Here is a 26830-nt window from a genome sequence, read left to right as displayed (position 1 = left end):
AGAATGTTCCTCCCTTTGCAAAGGTGGTATGATGGAGACATGGCCGAAGTTCAGCCCTGGACTGTATGAACATAATGCACTATGTGATCATTATGTTTTCTTAATGCTATGCTTTAGAGCAAGAGCAAAAGAAGTTAAATAAATAAAAGGAAATAAAAATGCTGTAAAAACATAATGCCTGATTCTGAGAGGCTAAGAAATCAAATAAAAATCCTGGACCTCCCCTTTCAATTTTTTGGACAGAGCATCCTGAACGTGAAAAGACCTTAACATGTTTTCTTAGAAACATTTTTTCATCATAATTTATGTTGCTACCAACCAGGCAGAAAAAGTGAGAGGAGAGCACTGAGCAATATCATTCTACAGACATTCCCAGCCTCTTCTGCTTTATACTGTTTTTCTTCCTCCTCCAACATGCTAAAATCTTGATATTGCTCCTCCCTGAATGTCCTAACCAGTCTATGCCACAGTGGTCGATTCCCCACTGGAAATTTAATGTAGTTTAAACCAAGTTTTAAAATAAACTGCACCTTTTCATCAGGGTTTCAACCTCCCCACTGCAGATTTATTCTGCGAAGACATGTAGAGCTACATCGGGTTTCGGAAATGCAGCATTCCCCACAACAAATTGATCTCAGTTTTTGTCTCTCCTGATTGGCTGGTGTGCTTGTTTGGGAGAGGGTGTCCCTTTTCCCCGCAAAAAATGTGATCACATCATGACGCAATCACATCATGAAGTTAGAATGGCAACACGTTTTCTCAGGCGAATGGCTAATCGTTTAAGTGGCTAATCATTTAAGCTGTTGCTCAATCTCCCATTACCATGTTCTCACGTGTTCTCGTCTCCTAGCGCTTGTGCTCTCTGACCCCAAAGGCGAAAATGAAACCAGGAAATTTTGCGCACGCATTGCTAGGCACCTGGCTACTGCTGATTGGTCTAGGGCATTTACGTTACACTCCACGGTGGGAAATTAAGTGAAGATTAGTCCCCTGTTCCTCCCCTCGAGACTGGGAAGAACTGTGGTAAAAGAAAAAGTTGTCCTTCCAAGCAGGTAGAGCGAAAATGTGGAATAAGGGGGGGGGACGAGCACCAGAAATGGGAAACCCCCTTTGTCGCTCAAGGAGTGGGGAGGCATGCCTGAAACCTCGTTTTTTCGCATAAGTATTACGTGAATAATTGTCAATGGGGAATCGACCAGTGTGTGCTATCCCATCATAATCTTGCAGCATTGTTTTCATATTTTTCTGATTCCATTTTCTGCATTGCTTGACATATCATGTCTGATACTTTTTTGCACTTTTTTGAATTATTGTAACCCTAGTCCTGTTGCATTGCTTTAGAGATCTCTCATGCTATTTGATTCCATTGCTTTATACCATGTAATCCACCTTGAGTTTCAAGGGGTGCGGGGTACGGTCCTTCAATGGATCAACTTGTTTCTCCGGGACCGGAGTCAGCAAATGTGGTGCGGGGACAAGGCCTCCCATAGGTGCCTGCTTCATTGTGGCGTACCCCAGGGAGCGCTGTTGTCCCCGCTGTTATTTAATATCTATATGCGACCCCTTGCTCAGTTGGTACGGAGCTTTGGGCTGGTCTGTCATCAGTATGCTGATGACACCCAGCTCATTCTGTCGATTGAGGGGGGAGCTGTCACCGCCCCTGCAGCTCTACAGCACTGTTTGGAGGCGGTTGCTGGTTGGTTGAAGCAGAGCAGGTTAAAGCTGAATCCAACGAAGACGGAGATCCTTTGGCTAGGCCGTGGGGGGGAGGCGGGGGATTTTCAGCTGCCAGTGTGGGAGGGGGTCTCATTGGCACCGACCCCCTCAGTTCGCAGCCTGGGGGTCCACCTGGATTCGTCTCTTTCAATGGAGACCCAGGTGGCCCATACAACCCGGGTTGCATTTTTCCATCTTCGCCAGGCCCGGCGGCTGGCCCCCTTCCTCTCCCAAGCGGATCTGGCCACAGTGGTCCATGCAACGGTCACCTCCAGATTAGACTATTGCAACTCGCTCTACGCGGGCCTTCCCTTGCGGCTGATCCGGAAATTAAAATTGGTCCAGTATGCAGCGGCACGTCTGCTCACAGGCGGTGCCTTTAGAGACCATATCATGCCCGTGTTGCGTCGCCTGCACTGGCTCCCAGTTGAGTTCCGGATCGTCTTCAAGGTATTGGTTTTAACCTTTAAGGCCTTGCGCAGCCTGGGACCCTCGTACCTACGAGACCGTCTGGCCCCATATGTCCCACGTCGGTCCCTGCACTCTGCGGAGGCCAATCTGCTGGTCATCCCCGCCCCCTCTATGATGCAGCTGGCCTCCACCAGGGCCAGGGCTTTTACGGCCCTGGCCCCTGCCAGGTGGAATGCTCTCCCTCCAGCTGTCTGGGCCCTGCGGGACCTTAATGAGTTCCGCAGGGCCTGTAAGACTGAGCTATTCCACTGGGCCTTTGGGGAGACCAGCTGCTGATGTGGGTGCCCAAAACATTCTGAGAAACACTCTGAGACCCACTGTCCCTCTTTCTAAGAAGAGTTTTAATAGCTGGATGCCATCTATTTTAAATCTGAATTAGTTTTGATAATTGAATGCTGCATTTTAAGTCTTAATTGAACTTTGTATTTTGTTTTTATGGTTTGTTGATGTTGTACACCGCCCTGACCCCTTCGGGGGAGGGCGGTATAAAACTGAAATAATAAATAAATAAATAAATAAATAAATAAATAAATAAATAAATAAATAAATAAATAAATAAATAAATAAATAAATAAATAAAGTTGAAAATGGGTCCATGAATATAGTAAATAGTGATGGATGCCCACCTAATATATTAATTTGCCCCACCTCCAATAAAATTTTTCTGTTTATGGGCTTGGGTTGCCTGGTGTGAAGGAGAGAAGAAAACAAGGAAAGGTAAGGATATGGAGGCTGCCAGGAGAGGAAAAGAGGATATAGAATAGGAAGGGGAATTCAGAGGCAAGGCAGATTCAGCATGGGCCAAAAACAGCGGAGTGCCGTCTGTGTAAATAAAAATGCTGCATATGGCACATTAGCAATAAGGAGTTATGTTCTAGAGGCAAGGCTGATTTTTTTCCACCACATTTTTTTAATTTTTGAACAAGCCAAATGTTTGAAACTCAGACATCTCTCAGGGAGTTTGAAAGGCATGACCAGGTCTGTAGTGAAGTTAGAAAAGATGAAGTTCCAAAGAGCATAGGGGTTTTTTTTAGCAAAGCCATGCATTTTTTTTTCTTACCATGGATCTTATCATGGAAATGAATGTCTGCCAAAATGAAACTTTTTCATGTATGCACTGGCATTATCACCCTCTGTTTCCTGACTTAGGTCCTGACATTAGAGCACAGAAGTACACAGGAATAAAGACAGTTAGTTATCAAAAATGAGACTGGAGGGAGGGAGGGAGGGAGGGGGAGGGGTGGCATGCAAGGGAAGAGAAGTGAGGGAGGGGAGAGAGTGAGGGGTGGCATGCAAGGGAGGGGAGGGAGGGGTTTATTCATTCCTTACTCACATATACTATTTCCTCTACAGTTCCCATGGAAAGGGTTGTCTGGGCCCTGGCAACAAGTCAAGCTGGTGTGCTTTTTTAAAAGAAACCTCAATGAAATCATTCACTGGACTCCACCGTGACCTCTGTTCCACATGTATGCAACAACAATAGATAAAATGTCTGATTCAGAAAGGTTCATAACTCAAAAATTTCCAGCTAGCTTTTTAACAAGAGAATGAAATGTTACATGTTCAACAAAATTTCAGATTGTTTTAAAGAGAAAGCAGCAACCCCCCACCTAAATTTAAGAGTTTACAGTGAAAACCACAATAACCTTCCTCTGTCTCGTTTGCATCCCCGTCCTTGGGATTGCTCTGCTGGAAGGAATGTCAGAGCAGGCATACATATTTGCCACTATAGCCTCCTTAACCACTCCCTTTTATTCCTTGGCTGGATTGACTAATTTTTCCCCATGACCTCACAAGCTGACAATCTGTTGCTCTTTCTTTTCTTCTGGCAGCCTCGGATACAGCTAAAGGACAGTAAGTTCAAGAGTAGCAGAAGCACAATGAAGAGGCGCTGGCATCCTGGCAACAAACTCTTGCCTGTAGTTGTCACATGTCATTTCTTCATTAGGCCATACCAGTCTTCTTTTTTTTAAAAAAAGCAGTTGACCATTTTCCTTTCAGATAAGCTTCAACAGTACAAAAAAAAGAGGTTGCATGCAGATGTGCAGATGTTCACTCTATTGACCATTGACGCAGTTCTTAGTTGGAATAGAAATTTGGGCACATCCTGGTCACCAGGCAGCAACCACTGAACCTGGCATATGGGCAGCAACCGCTGAACCTGGCACCGTCCCCCCAAGGGAATTGGGACAGAAAGTTACTAGATGCCACTTGAGCGCATACCCATTTAGTGACACACCTTCCTGCTGGGGTAACGAGCTCTCAAGCAGAGCCCCAAGACTTGCACCATCAAGCCCCCCACTTCCCCAGACATCTTATTGATGCCCCCACCATGGGAAGATCTGGCATGCAAGCTCTGCCTTCCCAATATGGATGTGCTCTTATGCCCCAAAACCACCCGAGTGGCGACAAAGGCCCGAGTGGTGACAAAGACAAGTGTGACTTTCCAGCCAATCAACAATAGGGAGGAAGGCTGATGCTCACTCCTCTCCTGCCACAACAGCATCCCATGGTAAGTCCTGGAGAATGTTTTCTCATCTGTTTATATGAATTGATATATACTGTGAACAATGTCAATGTTATTCTTTTGGTAAAGCATACATGTTGTTCTCGACAACCCAACTGTACTACATTAGTACAACATGTGACACCCTTCCTTTGAACATATCAAAATGGGAGAGGGATTTGTAAGTGGTTCATGCTCCTCAAGGTCTTAAACCAAAACGCCATGAGAAAAAACCCTAAATGCAAAAAATAGTCTCCTATTTATTTCTTGCAATTATTTTGTACCATACTCACACCAAAGCACTCAAAGTGGCATACAGAAGAATTCTCTCCTCCTGACCAGACTCAGATCAGTTTAACATGAGCAAGGCTGATATATCACATGCCTTCAGACCATCCCTTGGTTCCTTGTTTCCAGCGTACATTAAGATGAGTCACAGTGATTCATCACACATTGCAGCTGAGAAGGAAATTAGTTTTTTCCCTGTGGAATTCTGTGATAAAAACATTTTAGTCTAAAAGCTTTTGGACTCCACTTTATCAATTGTTTCACAAAATGAAAGGCCCTTTCTTGTAAATTGTATGTCTTGTACAATAAACTTTTGGTGACTGTCAGACATGGGATTACAGTCATTTCAGGGTTGGATGCCACAGGTAAGTGTTGTGCTTGATAGTAACTTAGGTATCATCCACACAAAATCCTGTTCCTCCATTTCCTCATTGCTGGGTATGTTGTATCTGTGTACGGTGCAGCAGCAACAGGGCTTCCACACAACAGGTTTCCTTAGCATAGTCTCCCAGCAGTCACCGACCTCCATCCCTGGACAGCCACAGCTTTTGATTTTGTAAAAAAAAAAAAACTGCACTAGAATATTATTAAATTGATATACTATTGTAACTATAGGTGTCTTTCTTAGAATCACCAGCTTTAATTCAGGGCTAGACCCTTCAGTTGCAAACATATGTGTGTTACCTTATATCTCTCCAAGGAAATAAGCTAATAGCATATGTTTTTAATAAAAATGAAAGCTGAGAATTCTACAAACTTACTGTCTGCACTTATTGTTACAACAGTATAACAATATAATAATGCTAGGAGTAAAACCCATTGTACGAAAAAATTCAGTGGGCTCTAGAAACCTGTTGGGGGGTTAATGATGCTATTGAGGGAACCAACCCCTCTTCTTTCCTCCCCCATTGCCCCACATCACCAGCTCCCTCCTCATCCTCTTCCTGGATGCTGCATCAGCACACAAGGGTTAATGGCAGCCACACAACAGCTAATGGTGCAGTTGTGGCTGCCAGCAGTCATGATACTGCTACAAGGAGCAGCCAATGCCTGCGCTTGCTCCTCCTCAAGCAGCTAAAGATGGTACACTGACCGTAATTATACAGCAGTGGGGGGAAAGTGTGACAGCGTGAAAGAATGGGTAACCACCACATTCCGTTGTTTTCTTTGTGTTGTTTTTTACTTATTCTATGTAAGCCCTGCCCCCAAGCTGTGGGTGTATGGCAATTGGCTGGAAGTGATCACCACTATAGTTAGCCTTTTATATAATTGGATTCTAGTTGTGATTTTTTTAAAAAAAGTGTTGTGGAAAAGAAAGGCTGCAGCAAAGACAAAGTTAGGGGAAATGATTGCCACATGACTACAGAGAAAATCCAGATTTTTCCACCCACAATCTTTGCAATCTTTCCCAAAACTTTAAAACAAAGCAGGTTTGAGAAAGATTGGGGGAAAGTTGGGAAACACCCACAGGTAGGGTTGCCAGGAGGATTTACTGGCAGTAAACTTAGGCCTAGTTGTCTGTTATCAGCAATGCGGCAACGTCACTTCTGGCATGCACCATAAGTTATATCATCACATCACTGTTAACTGTTGGGACCCTCTAGCATTTGGGCAAACTCTATGGAAAAAATAGGTTCTACCATAGAATTTTGCTGAAATATTAGCACATCCCCACAGTCATCAGCCTCAGTATTTTCCCAAAAAGGAAACACTGCACATCCAGGAGAAAAAGAAACAGAAGGTACAGTATGAGAAATGCAGCACAAAATAAATAAGGAGATAGTACAGGAATATCTAGCTACTTTCAACTAATTCAGATCTTCAGGGCCTGATGAACTGCATCGCAGGGTATTAAAAGAACTGGAGCTAAACAGAAGTAATCTCAGAACCACTTGCTGTAATCTTTGAGAACTCCTGGAGAACAGGAGAAGTCCCAGTGGACTGAAGGAGGGCTAATGTTATCCCCATCTTCAAAAAGGGGAAAAAGGAGGACCCTAATAATTACCGTCCATTCAGCCTGACATCAATACCAGGGAAGATTCTGGAGCAGATCATTAGACAGACAGTCTGCCAGCACTTAGAAGGGAATACTGTGATCACAATAAGTCAGCATGGGTTTCTGAAAAACAAGTCATGCCAGACCAATCTTATCTTTTTTTATATAAAGTGACAAGCTTGGTAGACCAAGGGAATGCTGTGGACATAGCATACCTTGATTTTAGTAAACCTTTTGACAAGGTGCCCCATAATATTCTCACAAGTAAGCTAGTGAAATGTGGATTAGACAATGCTACTATTAGATGGATTTCTAATTGTTTGACTGATCGAACTCAAAGGGTGCTAATTAATGGCTCATCTTCATCCTGGAAAGAGGTGACTAGTGGGGTGCCACAGGGTTCTGTCCTGGGCCCAATACTATTCAACATTTTTATCAACTTGGATTATGGAATAGAGGGCATGCTAATCAAATTTGAAGATGACACCAAATTAGGAGGGGTAGCTAATACCCCAGAGGATAGAGTCAAAATTCAAAATGACCTAGACAGATTAGACAGCTGGGCTAAAACAAACAAAATGAGTTTCAACAAATACAAATGTAACAGTTAGGCAGAAAAAATGAAATGCACAGATATAGGATGGGTGACACCTGGCTTGACAACACTACATGTGAAAGGGATCTGGGAGTCTTAGTAGACCATAAACTAAATATGAGTCAGCAGTGTGATGCAGCAGCCAAGAAAGTCAATGTGATTCTGGGTTGTATCAGTAGGAGTATAGTGTCAAGATCGAGGGATGTAATTGTACCTCTCTATTCTGCATTGGTTAGACCTCACCTGGAACATTGTGTACAGTTCTGGGCACCGCAGTTCGGGAGGGATATTGACCAGCTGGAGCGGGTCCAGAGGAGGGCAACCAAAATGGTAAAGGGTCTGGAGTCCCTGCCCTACGAAGAGAGGCTTAGGGAGCTGGGGATGTTTAGTCTGGAGAAGCGTAGGTTAAGGGGTGACATGATAGCCATGTTTAAATATTTGAAGGGATGTCATGTTGGTGAGGGAGCAAGCTTGTTTTCTGCTGCCTCAGAGACTAGGACATGGAGTAATGGATTCAAGGTGGAAAAAAAGAGATTCCACCTAAACATCAGAAGAAACTTCCTGACAGTAAGGGCTGTTTGACAGTGGAATTCACTGCCTCAGAGAGTGGTGGAGTCTCCTTCTTTGGAGGTTTTTAAACAGAGGTTGGATGAGCATATGTCAGGAGTACTTTGATTGTGTGTTCCTGCATTGCAGGGGGTTGGACTGGATGGCCCTTGTGGTCTCTTCCAACTCCATGATTCTAAGATTCTAAGTTCCCCTGCCAGTTGGCTGAATGGTACTGGGAAGGAGCTGCAAAGCAGGGGATCCTCACTCCCTCTGGGGACCTAGAAACCCTCCCCAGAAGTGCACAAATATAACACACATCCCACTTCCTAAACCTATTGAATATGGGACAGATAATTCATGTAAAAGGCACTTTAGCATATTGAAAGTTTTGACAGCTATATCAGGGGGAAAAGGCACCTGGGGGCAGTGCCTGCTCTGGCACCACCACCACCTGTTTCCCATTCAAACATCTAATGTTATCCAAGTTTCTTTTATAATGTGTATATTTTGTTTTTAATTTCAATTTAATGAAAAAATATACTATACATTGAAAAACTGTAAATGTTGTCCAAAATACCATTTTGTGATTGGATCTACTCACCAAATGTGAGACTCTTGAAAAAAGTAGTTCCCAGAAATATAGTCTGCCCTTTCCTATGGTATGTAATACATCCCATTTGGTGGTTGAAACAACAAAATAAATTTGAGTATGCATTGGATTCAGTCAGTTGAGTTAATAAACCAAGAGAAAAGCAAAGGAAGGTCAAATTAAAACCAAGACTGGTGTTTGCTTCAGAAGTGTTAAGTTAAACTAACATACTGACACCAGGGTGTGACAAAGGGATAGTGACAATTTGAAGGATAATTTCTGACCGTATCTGCAACAGATTTGGGGGGTTGATTCCTTGACAGTTATTATGTAACAACTCATATAATTACCCTACAGAGATTTCCTAATTTACCACTAGCTATTGGACATGAGATCGGTTATTATCTGGATTCCAATTAGTTTAGTGGTCATTTGCTTTTGAAGTTTTTTTTTTGAGTGTACTGGAATTACAATTGCATGTCAACAATGAATGAAACTATGTAGCATATTGAGTGCACTTTGACTTTGGAACTTATGTATATAGTATTTAATTAGAATAACATCAGAATATTTGTCTGAATCAATTGCTTGTATGATTTTTCTGGGACAGCCTTTGTTGCAAGCCTTTCACAGTGTAAAACTTTTTTATTTACTTTCTGTCACACTGACCCCCACTCTATTGATTATAAGGGATAGAGACATAAGAAGACCAAGGGGCTGAATCAGGGATAAATCTGGCAGAAACTGACAACTCATCAGGCAGAAAGTGATATCTTACTAGCAGTGCCTGGTGACCCAGTGGTGAAGTGCCCACGGGGTCGGGGGGCATGACAGCCCAGGTGGAGCAGTGGTGGCGACGTGGCCGGGCTGACAAGGGGGTGGGATGTTCCAGGGCGGGCAATGCTGTGGCAGGGCCGCAAGACATGCACGCGTCCTGGGCACGGTTTCCCCTTGCTCCACCTCTGTGGTGACCATCAGTGGGTTAAAAATAAAAAATTAGCAGGATTTTTTTGTAAGGGAGAATCCTACTCCTAATTATATATTAAAACTCTATTTTAGAGATCTGTAAAATAAACTGTGGACTGCTTGATCTCTGTAGGTCAAAATGCTGTCTTCCCCAGTTGAACATGCTAGGTTAGATTTCCTATTTCAACACCAAAAGGAGGAGAGGTACAGATTCTTTATCAAATGATCTCCTAGTGAAATCTTAAAGAGACAAGAACTCATTTCTCAACTGAAAGGTATTGATCTTGTACAAATCAGAAGTGGGAATGCTATTTTTAACTGCATTTAAAAATATTTTTTCTTTAGCCACAGCAATGGGTATCCATCAATCATTCACCTTTTCTGTCACTGGGTTTCCACATTGGCATTCTGTCAAGCTGCAATGTGTTTGTTGTCTACAAGAAGGAGGGTCCATGATTCAACTCATGCCTAGGAGAGCCAAGGAGTCACACAGCCCCTGGGACTGTAGAATCCAGATCTTTTCTTTTCCATACTAGCTGGTTAGCAGACTAGAGCTAAACAGGAATGTTTGGGGTATGATATTAGCAAAATGGAATCCCAACACACACTATTTAGAAAATGGATACTTGATGAAAAGCAATCATGTCACTCTGAACAAGTTTATAAAGAAGAAGAGACTATAGACCAGCGGTTCTCAACTTGTGGGTTGCGACCCCTTTGGGGGTCGAACGACCCTTTCACAGGGGTCGCCTAAAACCATCAGAAAATATATTTACACATATTTGTAATTTGAAATAAATATTTCACAATATATAATTACATATTGTTTTTGTGATTAATCACTATGCTTTAATTATGTTCAATTTGTAACAATGAAAATACATCTTGCATATCAGATATTTACATTACGATTCACAACAGTAGCAAAATTACAGTTATGAAGTAGTAACGAAAATAATTTTATGGCTGGAGGTCACCACATGAGGAACTGCATTAAAGGGTCGCAGCATTAGGAAGGTTGAGAACCACTGCCATAGACAATTAAGGAAATGTTGCCAATGTGTACAATCCTTCCAAAAAGAGAAGTTGTCACTTGACAAAGTGATGGGCAGTGACAACATGAAACAAATGATTTGTAAGATCCGCAAGCATGCAAGGCAAGAGGAGACATATTTCAGAATGTGAAATACGATGAAAGCGGGCTTGGAGGAAAGACCCCTGGAGAGCCCTCTCAGACTAACAGTCGCCCTGATTTAATGGAGCATGTGCTAGTAATGGAACATTTTGAGGGTGAAAGTCAAGTGGTTCCTGGCTTTTATATACGTACAATGGAAAGACTGACAGCTGATTCAAGAAAATGAACAAAAATGTCATTCAGTCAAGTTCTGTGCTCTCACTGTGCAGTTGCCTAGCTTTGGTACATTTAGAAAGATATAGATGGGCTCACATAAAGACCATTAGAGGAAAACAGCACTCCCACTTAGGATCAGACATTAAACACATCCAGCTGGCAAAATTCCCAGATTCCAGAGTTCAGTGACCAAGGTTGCACCTGCAGACAGTGAACTAAGTAGGATACTGATTATAGCCACAGCGGCACTGAGTGCAAACTGTGCTGTTGCAAATTAGCTGCATGTAAATTCTAGAAAGACTCAAGGCAATGCTTAAGAACACCCCAATGATTATTCTTGACACAGCTTCACAAGTCCAAATCTTGACACTGCCATGACCCCAGAGGTAACATAAAGATTTGGATTTAGTTGAGGTCTGCCATCTTGCATTGTGAACAGCTTACCTGTGCCTTGAAGGATACTTAAGCACTAGGGGGAAAGGCTGACATTATGCTTCTTGCTCCATTTCTTTTCATCATTCCTCTCCCTCTCCCTTCTGCTTATAACCTTACTATCCTGCATGAGCATCATAACCTTGGAAAGAACAATGCAAAAGGCACAATACCTCTCCCAGTACATCAATGCTATTAAAGGTCTAAGAAGGCTGCCTGATTTAGATTTTTAAGCTTGCAATCAGAGCCCCCCTTTCTGTTTAGTGGCTAGATGGAAATATCTCTACCCAAACTCTTTTTAGTGATTTTGTTTGGTGGTAGTCTTATATGCAGTGAAATTTGCGTGTGTGTGTGTGTGTGTGTGTGTGTGTGTGTGTGTGTGTGTGTATTTGTGTGTGTATATACAGATTATACACATACACACACCCATACACAGACAGATATAGAGGCAGCGAAATATAACTGCTATATAAAATGTGAATCTGAATATATGCAGCAGAGTGGGGTGGAAATAAGGTGGTAAAATAGCTTGCATGTAGGAGATGCCATTTTAAAACATTCCCATGCAACTATGTATCTAGCAGAGAGTAGGCTAGTGGAATATTTCTCCCTGAGATGCTAATTTTTTATTTAAAGGAGATGATGAAATGGGGGTAGGCATGTAACTAGTGAGGTGGGGGGGGGCCTCCAGGCCCCTGAACATTTTCATCCAGACGTGTAAGCAGGGGGGCAGTGGGCTGAAACCCCAGATGCTCCTTAGGAGGTGGAACATGAAGTACCACCACCCCGATTGATCTAGCCTGGACTTGCCGCCTGGAAATAAGTCAATCTTAAATTTGAAGCACCCAGAGATTTTTGTGGTGGACGTGCAGTGAGAGCAGTGAGGTGGAGGAAAGTGGCCCATGCTTTTACCCCCATCCTGCCACCATCACCAAAAAACCCCCCACCTCTGGTTGTTTTACAATTAACTTACTTTCAGGTGAGCAGCTCTGCAGCTGGGAGGAGACTAGGGGCAAGGACAAGGCTGGGGAGAGTGCTCTTCTCTTGGCTTTGTCCCCACCCCCCATTCTCCTCCTGGCCACAGCTCAACTCAACTGAAAGTAAGTTAATCTTAATTTTAAAGCAACCAGAAGCTTCCCCCCCCCCCCCAGAAGCAGTGGGAGGGAATGTGGGTAGCCTGTTTCCTGCTGCCAAAACTCTCTTCCTTTTCCGTTTCTCTCGCTTCCCCCTTTCTCTTTCCTCTTTTCTCCCTTCTCCCATTTCTCTCTCTCCCCCTGTCACCAGTTCTTCACCCTCCTAACTATTTGTGACAGGCTCAGGCAGCCTCCTAACTATGCTGAGCAGGTTTTCCTGCCTTTTCTATGACTGACTTGGTTTGATGGTAGCATATGAGGTGTTTTATGCTTATCTGCCCAGCCTTAGGAAATCCAGAAAGGTAAAGGGAGTGTTGTTGTCTTTTAAAATCTATAGCAAATCCCCCTTTTCAAGGCACCAATGAGCACTGAGGCAAGTTCAACAAACAGTAATAACATTTATTGAACAAACTAGATGGAATCAGGAGATATTTCAGTGTATGAAAATCAGGTAGGAATTAACTATATCCAAACATCAATTTTGGCACAGGCACAGTTCTTAATCAAGCTTTATAAGTTTCTTCAGTTGCTTAGATGTCATGAGAGTTTCTTTACTTTAAGACGGTACAGTTAGATATTATTGGCTACCAGGCTGGTAACCTTTCACACAATATATATACAGCCTTTACACTGTTAGCTACTCATTTCACATAAATCTCCCTTCTGAGGTAACTATAGCAGAACACTAATACACTAGACTGGGAATCCACCTGTGTGTATAAGTCCTGTTCTAACTGGCTTAGCAATTCTTCTACACCCAGAAGATATATTCTCTTCCCTTTTATTTATAGTCACCTATGGAAAGTTATTACTATTCCACCTTCAGCCTTGACCACTAAATAAAATTCCTAGTTCTCCTGTCTGTGTATTGTCTGCTGTCAGCAAACACTGACACTCAGTATATTTCAAGTCACATCCACTCCCTGACTGAAATCCCCTCAGAGTAGATGTTTAAAACATGCAGTTAAGGGACTTGATGTTAAATTGCAGAAATCCAAATCCAAAAGCTCACAAAACTTTTCATCTCAGAGAAGTAGTTCCTTCCTTTCTGTTGGTTGCTCCACCAATCAGCGTGCTTTCCCATTCCTAGGAAGTTTTTCTCAACCCTGTTGTTAGCATGGCCTTCAGCCCCTGCCTTATGAATTATTGGATTTTCATATTGTTTCTCATACTGTGTGCTATAAAATGCCAGTTTCCATGTTTGTATGGGTGGATAGCAGAGTGTCCAAACTGAAAGCAAGCCTAAGGCAAAACAATCTGTTTGCAGAGATCTATGAGTTACTCCAGGCAATACTATCTGGACGCCTCATAACAAGGACATGAATCTTTGATTATCCCACCCTGCCAGAGTACTCCGTTAACATAATGGAATCTGTAGAACTCCTGAATACCACACCTCGCTAAACTGTTTTTGGAAACTCCCTGATACTGTGCTTTTGAACAATTGCCTCTTCCATGCATTTCCCCCACCTCTCAGATACGATCTCCCTAACAATAATATCCCTTCCTGATTCACTCAAGCCTCAGCCAAATTTGAATACTTAAAGCAGAGACTTTAGGAAGCACCTCCGCATAAACCATTCAAGGTTTCACTGATATAATCTAGGACCAATTGGCCCCATTGTTCCGGGGAGTAGAACAATAGATAGAGCTGCTAAATAGCTCAGCCCTGCAACCCAGCACAGAGACAAGAAACGAAACCTAATGCATAGGGTCTCTTTTTCCGCCAAACTAGCGATCCATTCTATAAAAGTTCTGCTCACCTTAAGATCATTGCTCATTCCTAACCTGAACCTCCCTTGGTCAAGTTGGTGTGAGACACGATATATCGTCCTTCGCTTGGGTCCCTATGCTGGCATAGAGATCCTTGTCTTCTTCTGGAACTTCTCTGCAGATTTAGGTAATGTATAAGTCCCCTGCTTCCCCAACTCCCATTCTATCATCCAACCTATCTTTTCCTTCCTGTTTACATACTTAGGAACTGTGTGTATGTGCCTTAACATCTCACTGTGTGATTGTGTGCAACTAAACTTATATAAAAATATTTAAACTGCAATTTGGTCTTTTGTGAATTCTCTGTGGATACGTTTCAAGCTGTTTTTGGTATAGTTGTCTAAAAAGATTCCCTCCCAGCCTACCTCTTGCATTGCCAAGCTGAGTAATTCCCCACTGCTATATAAAAAGAAGTTCGTATACTGTTAAGCTGGGTAACACTGTTGTGATAGTACCTTATTCCACTGATGGACATGCACTTTTAACCCTCTATTTTACCATGCAGTCCGTCACACACACACCTTTCTCCCCTTTTCCCTGCTTCTTCCTCTTCCCCCTTTCTCTCCCTTCCCCCTTTTTTGTTCTTTCCCCTCTTTCTCTTTCTTTCTTCCCTTTCTTTCTGGATGGAGAGAAGTACACTGAGTAGTAGTGTGTGAGAACAAGATCTTGGGGGACAGGTATATAGTAAATTAAATGTGAGCAGTCAGTGTGATATAGCAACAAAAAAGGCTGATGCAATTTTGGGGTGTATCAATAGAGGCAATAACATACAAATCACAAGAGACTGGGGGGTACAGTTTGAGAGCTTGCCCTGGGCGCCACTTTCTGTAGCTACACCCATGGATGGAAGAGCATCCAGTATCTGGCATTGCTCATCTGTCTGAAACAAAACAATTCATTCTAAACCTCAATATGTAGCATGTTGTGCTCAGACCTGAGTTTGCCGGATTCACTTTTTATTATATCACATAGTGACTTCCATAATGAATAACAGCTCCATCCTAGCAATCAGGGCAAGACATGTTGATTTCACCATAGTAAAAATTCCAATCAAAGCCCTAATCAGTTTGCACCAGTTGGAGATCCAGCAGGCAATAGATATTGCCCTACTGCAGTCCATTAGCAGCAGACATGCCATAAAGAGCCCTTGTCCATAGTTAGAGGAGTGACATACAGCCTCACAGAAGGCAGCTGCACTGTTTGTAATATGTCAGCCTTCAGAGTTTGGACATTCTGGGAATGAATGCCCAGAGTAGTCAGTGAGAGGATAGCTCATATTTTTACACTAAGAAGGGGAGAATTAGTCATCTGGCTTCTGAGGGACAGGTGGGCATCAAGAGTGGAATGAGGGTATCTAATGAATGCCCAGATTGAGAAAAAATTAGTTGAGCTGAGCTAAGCTTGGCTCGGGGTACTTTCCAGTTCACACCTCCACTACTGGGCAGCATAGTTGTCTTTGACTGCAAGAGTCATCCCCACTCTTAGATATGTCTGTTTTTTCATGTTTCATGTTTATGAACTCCATTCTGTCTGTGCATTGGTACCATCCTGATATCCCACTATTAGCTGTTTTCCCCCCAGATATTAAAGAGTGCCTTTGCAAGAAAACCCAGGCTACCTGTTTAGTTTATGGCATTGCATCTGAGGGCACATCTACACCACTAATTTAAACTGAGTTAATAGTCATTCCATCTCCCTTCAAAACCCTGGAAAATACATTTCTGCGAGTGCACTGAGGATCTCTAATAAACAATTCCCAGAGTCTTCAAACAATTCCCAAGATAGCTTTGGTGGAAGCCATGACACTTAAAGCCATATGAAGTTACCCAGTCTGTTGGGCAGATGGGCCCTAAGTCATCCCTTAAATGTACTGTACCTCTCCTCTGTCAATTGGAGAAAGTGAAAGCCAGTGAACTCAAGAGGATCTCATTAACAGATAAGAGGTTTAATGAATTTCTGAAATAATTTATTAATTCTATATAAATGTACATATTCAGAAAGCACAGGTTTTGAAGAAAAAATATTTGTTTTAAGATGTATAGACAGATAGATAACAATAAACTAGACTTTCAAAGAGGGATTCCTTCCTCTATGAAAGATGAAATCCACTTGCACTATGTAATACACATGGGTATTGCTCTTGAAGTTAATTCAAAGACTCCAGTTGGTACAGAATGCTACAGCTCAGTTATTCTCAAAAGCTACAGATTATACCCATTCTGTAGTAACTCCATTGACTTGCCATCAAATATCGCCTGGGATCAATATCACATACAAAGCTTTGTATGGGCTGGACCCTCATATCTGCCTCTCAACCCAAGTTCCATTATGACAATTTCACTCATCTGTCTGGGCCTTCTGCATGTTTCACCTTCAAAATAAGCAAGATTAATAAACACATGTACATGTGCATTCTCTGTTACGGCTGCCAGGGCTACAGTTGCCAAGTCCCCTCTGACCACCAGTAGGGGATGACAAGGTAGAGTTGCCAGTTTCAGGATGGGAAACTCCTGGAGATTTGGGAGTGGAACAACAAAGGAGGGGAAAAAACTTAACCTGACACAACAGAATTAAGTACGCAAAAGTACCTTCTTTGTAGAATGGCTTGCCTGTAACAATTAGGAAGGTTCCCACACCCCTGTCATTCTGCAATCTATGTCAAACGAGGTTGTGCAGGATAACTTTTCCATAAAATAATACAGCTATACAGAATGGTTCAGGAAAGAGCTTTATAAAGGGCCAGAAACTTCAGACTACTCCACTGTGTACAGAATGTACTATCAGTTTGCATTAGTTTTTTTCTTCATTACATCAGCTCTCTGTATCATGTCTAATTTTCTATACTTATTCAGATTTCTGTAGTGCTAATCTTAGTATTATATATTTTAGTATATTGATTGTGCATATCTGCTTTGAGACTCAGGAAGATTCATGACACTTACTAGGCATCCTTGGGCTGGTCACCATCTCTCAGCAAAGGCTGTCTTACAAAAGTTTGTTGTAAGGATAAAATAGAGCTGAGGAGAACTTGTAAATTGTCCTGCATTCCTTGAAAGACAGGCAGAATTAAAACGTGATAGTGGAATGGACTGAGTTTTGGAATTACTTTTGGGTCAGGAAATGCAAAATATTATCCCGCACATTATTTTGTAGGTTTTAAGATCAGCAGTCAAATAAAGTTATATTACCGAAGGCTTTCATGGCCAGATTCAACTGGTTGTTGTGGGTTTTCTGGGCTGTGTGGCCATGGTTTGGTAAATCTTGTTTCTAACATTTCACCTGCATCTGTAGCTGGCATCTTCAGAGGTATATCACAGAGGGAAGTCTGTTACACACTGTGTCCAGACACAACAAAGTTATATTACCTTGCATAAATCATAGACTGTCAAACTATTAGGATCTGAGCCCAAAGTGCATCATGAACTCGTGAACTGAGGAAATACTAAGCAAATATGCAACTATATGGTGCCAATTCAGGCTAAAGCCGCTCAGTGAAGAAGAGATGATCCATACTGGCCAGAAACCCGCTCAAAACTATTGGACAGACCAGATCAGTTGACAGTTCTTGGCCTTCTAGCTCAAGCTTTTTTACAGGTCTGAATAACTCTGCTGTTGTTGATAGCTACAGACTGCCTTCACTTTTATTTTGGCCTTGTTTTTGGCTGTGTCTCAACTTATTCCACCTTTAAGAAAATTAACTTCTGCAGGTCAAGCCTATATAATGTTTTAAAAAAACCCAAAAAGGAGTCACTTCACAATTTCTCTCAAAATTCCCATGACTGATTTTTGATGTGAACACAGCCATTGCGGAAGGAAGGTGCATATCTGCAAATATTTGGAAACATACATGCGTATCAGCTATGCTTATCTGAAGTCTTATTTCCTTGCATTCTTATTTACTGCAACAAACACTAATGTAACATCGACATAACTCTGGAATTGTTGGTGTTTAGGTGTCAGACAAAGATTTTTAAATGCTTTTGTTGAACCTTCTGTTTTGTTAATTTCGTCCTGGACATTGACTGTGACTCATCTATGATTATTTTGTCACTCTGTGATTTATCTGCAGCCTATTATCATTTATTTTAGTTATTTAGCTATTGTAATTTATGTTTGTGAAGTCACATATATTTATTATTAATATCTAAACAAAAGATAAAGAGTGAAGTGGCCTTAAAATGGAATCAAAGGTGGGCTTTGTCCACTTTGCCTCTTTTCTGACCCTTGGAAAGAGGCAACAAGTTGTATGTGAAAACATCTACCAGTGCAATTTGCATCTGAAAAGCCTGGCATTTGGGAAGTGCCCATCAAGCTAAGGGAACCCAGAACAGTCTTTGACATTGCTGAGAGACCTCATTGCCAGCAACTGTGTAATTAACTAGAAATGACACTCTGAAAGAACGGACAATTATCATCTTATCTAACTCTCGCCTTCTCTTCCAGTTTCTGCCCAGGGTTGTTAAACAAAGTCTTTGTTTGATAGTGAATTGCTGCAAGTTGCTTTATCCTAGTTTATAATAAGTAAACAATGACAACAATGCCTGGTACTTCTGGGAGATTTCATACCGCTGAATTATTGTCCAAGGCTTCCCTTTAGCCTCTCCGTTCTTATGCTGAAATCAACTTGCTCACCCTCATGTTACATTTTTGCCCAGTGAAGTAATTCCATTCATGCTTTCCTCAACAGTGCCATCAATTCAGCCTCCCATATTAAGCCATTGTTAGGTCTTAGACCAGTGTTTTCCAACCTTTTCGATGTCATGGTACCCTTGACCTTACTCTTAATATCTCACGGTACCCCTGCCATCCTCCCCACACCTTCCCCTCCGAGTCCCCCTGCTTGCCATCCCTCACCTTCCCCTCCCAGGGTGAAGGGAAGCACGGTGGGTGGGGGTGGGTGGGAAGTGCCCCCTGGGCCATGCTCATGGCACCCCAGGGTACCATGGAACCCTGGTTGGGAATCACTGTCTTAGACCCTTAAGCCAACAAACAGACTCTGAAGTATTGATCAGTAGCATTTATTGAGCAGGCATCGAAGTCCCACCAAGAAAAGCCAGTTCTGCCGAAGCTGGCATTCATAGTCCCCTTAATCCCCAAAGTGAGCCCCCCTCCCATTTTCCCAAGAATTTGTGAAAAACAATCTTTGGAGCTAAGGTGCCCCAAGGTCGCAAGCAGATAGTGAAAGAAAGCCACCTTGGTTCCTGCCCCACAAGATTACGAAAGCAACATTGTTCCCATGAAACGAGAGGACCAGGGGAAGCCTAGTTATCTATGAGCATGTGAAACCATAAAGCAAAGATCAAGGAAGGAATGCGCAAATGGCAGTGGCTACAAAAAGCACACTGGTTACATATATCTCAAAAGCAGCAGCAGTGTATTATTTTAGGCTGGCACATGGTTCTAGGAATGCCTCTCAATCAACTAGATAGCATCCCCCTGACACCCATCAAACAAAGTGTCTACCAAGGCTACAGTCCTCCAAATATATTCCAGGGTTTTAAATGGGAAGAGTCTAGGGTAACAAGTTTCAAGTCCAACTTTAGAGTAAGAGGTCCAAGGCTTTCACCTTCCCTAATTATTGCATGGGCATTTTTCAAAGGATTTGTTCTCAGGTGAGTCTTTGGAGGGAGGACAGAGGTGTCTCCTTTGCAACTTTTCATTTTGCAACAGATTTGTGTTCACCTTATTGGTTGAGTTTGATAACAAAACCAAATAGTTCACTGAGTCTACACAATGTCCATTACATCCCATTCCTCCTCCCCCCTCCTAAATCTGGGCTCTTTTTAAAGTGACTTTTAGGTGATTTTTAGGACATATTCACAAGTGGTCCAGTGATGGTTCTTTTTTAAGTCTGAAAGGTGTCACTTTTGCATTTTGCTAATGTGGGATGAAAAAATAGAAAAAAAGTCATTTTTTAAACTGAATGTATATTTTGGTTAACACAACAGAAGGGCACTTTACGGTGACTCATGAAAGCTTCAGCCTCGATAAATTTGTTAGTGTTTAATAATACTTAGTTGTTTTGGCTACAGCTAGCCCTCTGGATTTTGATTCAAGCCAAAATAGATTTTACATTAAAATTTCAGATGTGATCTAAAAACAGTACACAATCCCATCTTGAGCACAGTTAGTCTTCTAAGCCCAGTGAACTCAGAAAGGTGTAACTGCAGTTAGGATTATACTGTTGAATATCAATTGTGAAAAAAGACTGAGGCCCTTTCTGCATGGGTGCTGAGCGGGAGTGCATCGGCATAAATTATGCCGATGCACCCCCCTCGAACCGTTTGCACATACAGTCCCAGTATGGGCGCAGGGGAAGGTGCAGCCTTTGCACAGGCTGCACCTTCCCCAACCAGCTTACCTACTCCTTCTGGCTTCTGTTGCATTGTGGAGGCCAGGGGACATGCCCCCCCTGGTCAGAGTGACGGCTCTGGAGACGAAGGCCAGGGGGGCATGTCCCCTGGCCTCCAGAACGCAATGAAAGCCAGCAGGAGCAAGTAAGCCGGCTAAGGAAGGCGGGAGGGAAATTCTGCCTTCCAGCCACTGCCGTTCGCATGGCAGCAGCTGAAAGGCACCATTTTTGAAAAGCCTCGCTCATGGAGTGAGGTTCAAAAGTGGCGTTTCCGCACTGCTTGGGCAGCGCAAGCGCCTGCTGTGCAAACGCCTCCCCAGGGACGGCGTTTTTGCCGTTCCTGGGGCACTGTATTCCGCTTGTGCAGAAACAGCCTTAGATGCAGAAAGCTGGTTGTGTGCCAGTTTCTTTATCTGTATTATTAGAAGACAGAGATGTATAGTTTTACTTCAAAGTCAGAACTCTTTTAAAAATGTCTTTGATGGTATTTGTTTTGGCTGATCAGCTGATTAGTTGGATTACTACATTTTTCTTTGCCTGTAGTAGCTCTGAGCGCTGCATAAGCAGATTTAATTTCTCTACTTTGCCCTCTGTACAGCTATACCTCACACCTCATGATTTCAGCAATGCCTTTTTTAACCTTGTAAATAATGAGTTGCCACGTGATCATTAGAAAAGGAGATTTATTTGTTTGCTTTGTAGTTTATCCCATTTTAACCCTGCAATGTTCATTCCAACGTTCTTATAGTTCCTTGCTCAATTAATACAGAAATCATAGATGTCAAAATGATCTGTTTAAGATGACAAAGTTGCATCCTTATGTTTCCATTAGTTTGAAAGTATAGTATAGAAAGAACAATGTGTCTGCTTCATCCCAGAAGAACACTTCATTTGGCAAAAATTCAAAACTCATATTGAACATCTGCACCTTTCCTAGGAAATAAAGTCATGTTATATTTCATGCAAGATATTTTTATGCAGCTTAAAATATGCATGTAGGCATCCGCTTCTTTTAAAAGACATATCAGAAACTGAAGTGTACAGACTCTTACTTTGCAAAAGCTTATGCCTTTACAAAATCTCTAAGCCTTTAAGGTTATGTAGGATTCTGGAGAGGAAGTTGGTAGGAGGATATAACATGCTACATTGCTTAGCATCCTAAGGGTTAAGGACAAACCCTTCCCATTTCTGTCTCTATCTTACAGATCTGCAATGCGAACATAAGAAAAGCTTTGTTGGATCAGACTAGCAGCACTGTTTAGCACAGTGGCCGAGGGGCCAGTCAACAAATAGTGCACAGAGGCCAAGGTCTTTCCCTGGCATTGGCTCCTTGCGCTGGGGCTCAGAGCCCTACTGCCTGTTGATGTGGAAGTTCCCTTTAGTCATCATGACTCATAGCCATTACTGGCCTCCATGAATCAGTCTCACCCCTTTAAAGCTATCTGTGCTTATGGACATCACTATATCCCCTGGCACTGAATTCCATAATTTACAATCCTAAGAACCCTTTCCTAGTGAATAAGTCTGAATGGATTCTGAGCAGATGTCCTTAGAATTGCTCTTTCAATTACTCACTGGTTGAACAAGCACTTCCTTTTGGTGATCCTGAATATATTCCTCTTTCAGCTTCATTTGGCACTCTGAGTTCTAGTATTATGAGGGGGAGGGGAGCAAGATAAGAAGTTATCTAATGAATATGCCATCTCTCACAAGGAAAAATCCTTTCAGTTCCTCTCCCTTGCTTTGTTCTTTACCCCATAGCTCAGGTCTGTAACTTTCTTTGGTGTATGGCTGATAGCAGATCTAGTACGCTAAATGAGGCAGACGGATGGTTAAATAGTCCATATGGAATTTGTTTGGAATCGGTGCAAGATTAAGGCATAGTGCAGGCCTGGCATGCCAAACTCATTTATCACACAGCCAGTGATTAGCAGACAAAAGGAGAAACCAACTCCCCCCTCCTCTGTCTCTAGAATTGTTCTACTCAGGACTGAGAGATAATTTTAAAAAATTCATAGATTTGCCTAAGATCTGGCTCACATTTATCTGCTGAGTACTTCATATTTGCTGACTTGCTGTTTCACGTGTGAATGGCCTCCATTGAAAGGCAGTGGTGTTAGGGTGGGTTCTATGATGGCTCTTTGGAAGAAGATTGTCCTATATCAGTGGTGGCGAACCTTTGGCACTCCAGATGATATGGACTACAATTCCCATCAGCCCCTGCTAGTATTGCCAATTGGCCATGCTGGCAGGGGCTGATGGGAATTGTAGTCCATAACATCTGGAGTGCCAAAGGTTCGCCACCATGGTCCTATATAAATTCCTAAATGTAGCCAGAGCCTTCTTCACCATCTCTGGTAGGCCATTTCAAAGGATCAAGCCCACCATAGAAAAAGCCTGTGGTCTGGATATATCTATATGGTTTATTCTAAGAGAGGGCACCTTAAGGTGGAAGCTGTCTGAAGAACATAGTGGATATAGGAGATTGACAGCCCCATCCAAAAAGCTTGGGTGGCCAGGGACAGTGCCACTGCCACACCACTGCACACCTCCTGAAGGTTTCCAGGCAGTAGCCGAAAATGGGTGGTGTATTTCTGAGGACCCTGCATTGGCATTCCTGACTCCAAAGGCAGGGTGGCAGACTAAGTTTGGTTCCATCCCCAGGGATGTCCCCACCTACACTGGCATCCTCTTGGATGCCAATGCAGCTCTGAGGGACAGCCTCCCTTCCAGGTTGGGAGTCACTAAGGTCCCAGCTTGCCTGCCCCACTAGCACATTTGCCAAATGCCTCAGCAGTGTGAGTAAACATGCAGGCAGGAACTTTCACTGACTCCATAGTCCTATTCATACCCCCCCCCCCCCAATTTGGATTGGGCTTCCCATCTGATAACAACTTTGAATTCTGTACAGGTACAATTTTTTAAGTACAACAGCATCATGTTTAAGCCAGTCCTAAAACAGACTGATAATACACATTAAAGTTTGACAACATTTTGGTGCCTTAATTAATAGTGAAGAAATGAACATTCAGCATTGCAGTTCCTGCATCTTGTTTTTGGCATACTATAATTGGCTGTGGTATGTTTGGCTGTTTCTGCACAGCCCAATAACAGCGCCTAGGGATGATAAAAACACCGTCCCTGGGGCGCTGTTTGCACAGCAGGCACTGTTGAATCGCAGCAGCGGTGTGCTTGTGCCACCCAAGCAGCGCGAAAACACCCCCTGTGAACCTCTGAGCGAGGTTTTTCAAAAGTGGCGTCTTCCACCCGCTGCTGTTCAAACGGCAGCAGGTGGAAGGTGCCATTTTTCCCATGCTGGCCCCAAATGCCTCCTTACCTCCTCCTGGCTTCTGTCGCTCTGTGAAGGCCAGGGGACACGCCTCCTGGCCTCCATCCCTGCAGTCATCACTCTGGCCATGGGGGCATGTCCCCTGGCCTCCACAGAGTGATAGAAGCCAGGAGGAGGTAAGGAGGCATTTGGGGGGGGGGGGTTGCATGGCCATGTGGAGCCTGCTCTGCCAGCTGCGCAGCCAGAAGGGGTGTTCATGCAAATGTGAACCATGCCAATGCAGCCCTGCTGCTCTGGCTGTGCAGAAACGGCCTTTGAGAATAAAATAATTTGCCGATGCTGCTTGCTGAACTGTATGGTCTTCTAACTCCTTGAGAGCCAGTGTGGTGTACTGGTTAAGAGCAGGTAGACTCTAATCTGGAAAACCAGGTTTGATTCCCCATTCCTCCACCTGAGCTGCGGACTTCGATCTGGAGAACTGAATTTGTTTCATGACTCCTACACATGAAGGCTGTGAAGTGACCTTGCACTAGTTCACAGTTCTTTGGGACTCTCTCAGCCCTACCAACCTCACAAGGTTTCTGTCGTGGGGAGAGGAAGGGAAAGAAATTTCCTTACAGGAGAAAGGCGGGGTATCAATCCAAACTCTTCTTCCTCCTCTTCCTTCATGACTCATGACTTGCCATTTACTTGCAAAGGACTAGTAGCATTATTCTCCACAAAGAAGGAAGCTTCCATTCATTATTCTCCACAGAGAAGGATGCTTCTATTACATTTGGGCAAAAATTAAGCTAGCATGATCTTTTCACCAGGCCACTGCCAAGTGCTGTTCAGTTTCGTGAGGCTAGTGCCCTGTATTTCAAAAAGGATTTCAAGTATATGACTCAGCCTCATTACACTTGCAAGCTATTTATATATCCTAGCCAGGGGTAGGGAACCTTTAACACTCAAAGAGCCATTTGGACCCGTTTTCCACGGGAAAAGAAAACACTTGGAGCGGCAAATAATTTTTGACATTTAAAATAAAGATAACACTATATATATAGGGGTTTTTTTACCTTTTACTCCGCTTATTCTGAGAAGCGCATGGATGCGTTCGCCCTGCTGGGGCCAGCAGCTCGGCCTCGCTGGCCACCGGGAAAGCACCCGCCCCGCTCAAACGGGGTGGGCGAGAGGGGAAACCCGCGGTGCGGCCCAGCTGGCTGCGGCCAGTTGGTGCGCCTGCCCTGCTGCCTGCAGGGCGGGCAAGGATGAAGCCGGCGGCTTGGCCTCACCGGCCGTCGGGAAAGCGCCTGCCCTGCTCCAATGGGGCGGGCAAGAGGGGAAGCCCGCGGCGCAGCCCAGCCGGCCGTGGGCAGTTGGTGCACCTGCCCTGCTGTCTGCAGGGCGGGCAAGGATGGGGCTGGCGGCTCGGCTCGTGGAGCCGCAGTGCAAGGGCAGAAGAGCCGCATGCGGCTCTCGAGCCGCAGGTTCCCTACCCCGTCCTAGACCTACTGCGAATGGTGTTATTCCAAAATAAAATTCCAGGCAAAATAGCAGCTTCATGTGCCCCATGCTGAGAAAAGGGTTTTTCTTTCCCATTTCAAATTGTTTTAACTGCCCATCTTTTTAAAAAAAACCACCACATATCTCTTTAAAAAAGTATGATTGAATGCTATCCAGAGAAAGGGCATTTCCTTATGCATAGCTCACCATAGACTTTCCCATTGGACAAACCTTGTATCTTAAAAGCATTTTCTGTGAAATCATTCTGCACACCTACTTTCCCCCATCTTTTTTTACTTTTTATCTGTTCACTTGCATTTTTCCACACGCTAGTTCTGAAAATGTATTTTTCTTGGTGGTGATGGGATGTCATCCAGGATGCAAAAGAACAACCTCCCCCCTTCTTTCCTTTTGTGCAAGCACTCTAGCATCACTTCCACATTTTGAAGTGGCAATAAAAAATGGTTCAGTCTCCATTTCTACTATTGAGAACCAGCAACCCAAAATGGAAGCCAAACTAACTTCTGGAGAAAGCTCCATTACCTGAATGAACAGAAACTTGACAAAGAACCATATTTTTTTCAGCCAAATTAGATCTACTGCAACACATGATATTACTACAACAGTCCCCAATTACATGCAGCAATTGCTCTTAAAACTCTTTTCAATTGTCCCCAGCTTCAAAATCACTCTCTGTCCTAATGTTACATCATTAGTTCACTATGAAATTGACAAAGCTAATCCAAGGGGCCATGCTAGTTTGTATCTGTACCTCAACCTTACATTTCTAGTTTGATATGACAGAGAAAGTGTTTTTTAAATCCTTTTGAGGAGGGAAGAAAAAATGGCTGAAGTTGGGCAGTTACACAGGTGTGGAAAAGAGCCACATGTCTGCACAAAATGGAAGCAAAACAATTACTGGAGCATTACTTGAAGGTACAGAAACTCCCTACACAAACTCACAAAGAACCATATTTTTCAACCAGTTTAGAGTTGCCGAAACACATGATTGTTACTGTGGCAGTCACTTATCAATTTCCTCCTGCAAAAACAACTTCCTGTGTCAATTTCACCCTAACTGCAGAGAGTATCTTTTCCTTAACATGACATCACCAATTCAAGATGAAATTGAGAAAAGCTGACACAATGGATTTGGCTTATGTCTGTGTCCTAACATTACACTGTAGCCCACTCCCCATTACCACCACAAAAAATTGACCCTGCTTCTTTGTATCTCTGCTGAATTCGCCATTGCAAGTTCTATACGAAACTGAAAAAGCTAATCCAATTGATCCTACTTGTGTGCATGTGTCTGCCTGAATGTTACATCACTAGTTTG

The 26830-nt window shown here is 43.1% G+C and overlaps 1 protein-coding gene across 2 annotated transcripts in view; it reads right to left on the bottom strand.

The window, feature by feature from the left end:
- Positions 1-26830, bottom strand: part of LSP1 (lymphocyte specific protein 1) — a 98651-nt gene that overhangs the window by 29310 nt on the left and 42511 nt on the right. The gene's annotated exons all lie outside the window — the stretch shown is intronic.

This window comes from Sphaerodactylus townsendi, linkage group LG02 (genome assembly GCF_021028975.2).
Source record: "Sphaerodactylus townsendi isolate TG3544 linkage group LG02, MPM_Stown_v2.3, whole genome shotgun sequence".
Lineage (NCBI taxonomy): Eukaryota > Metazoa > Chordata > Lepidosauria > Squamata > Sphaerodactylidae > Sphaerodactylus > Sphaerodactylus townsendi.
This window is presented reverse-complemented; position numbering and strand designations above follow the sequence as displayed.